Below are 817 nucleotides of genomic sequence, written 5' to 3' on the forward strand. Positions count from 1 at the left end.
AAGCCTTGGTTGGAATAAAACACAACTCCCCCTGCATTGGTGTATCATTAAAATGATATTCTGATCAGCACAAAATGGACACACCTGCAAAATTAGATCAAGAAGATTTTGGTACCCAAATGAACTTGGGTCCTATTTTGTTAGTATCAGGTTGGGGTATGTTGTAGTTTCCAAACCATTTATTTCGATAAGGTATTTTCTTTTCAGCACTATTAACAGGATGATTATATACAAGATATGATTCATGCCAATTATTATAATCATACCTGTTCTTACCTTTCCAGTTGTTCTGATAACTGTTATCTCCATGCCACCTGTTGAACCTTTTGTTATTGACAAAATTATTGGTTCTGCATGTTGAGCACATAATCCTTCTCTTGCTAAGATTAATCAAATCATTAGTGGACTTCACAATGCAAGGAAGATTGTTAGTACCAACGGGTATATAAGATAAAACAAATTCAGACTTATTGACCCAAATGCTTTTAATCTTTGAAGGATAATTGGGTGATCCAATGACATACCCTTGATAGTACTGATTAGAACGAGAATAGTTCTTAGAAACGTTAGATTTAGGACTACTTGAATAACTGTTCGAATATGAACAATTATAAAAGCTGGTTTTACACTAAGAAGGAGAACCAGTTGAGCTTTGAGCACATGAAAAGTCTTTGACTTTTTGTAAAAGCTGGTCTCTTTCTACAGTAACTAAATCMAATTTAATTTTCAGTTCAGTTCTCATGTTCAATTCAGTTTCAAGGTCTGTCTTTAGATCAAACAATTTCTTTGAAGTATCCAGGAGTTTACCTTCTAACTC

This window comes from Cynara cardunculus (genome assembly GCF_001531365.2).
Source record: "Cynara cardunculus var. scolymus isolate 2C chromosome LG 2, CcrdV1, whole genome shotgun sequence".
Lineage (NCBI taxonomy): Eukaryota > Viridiplantae > Streptophyta > Magnoliopsida > Asterales > Asteraceae > Cynara > Cynara cardunculus.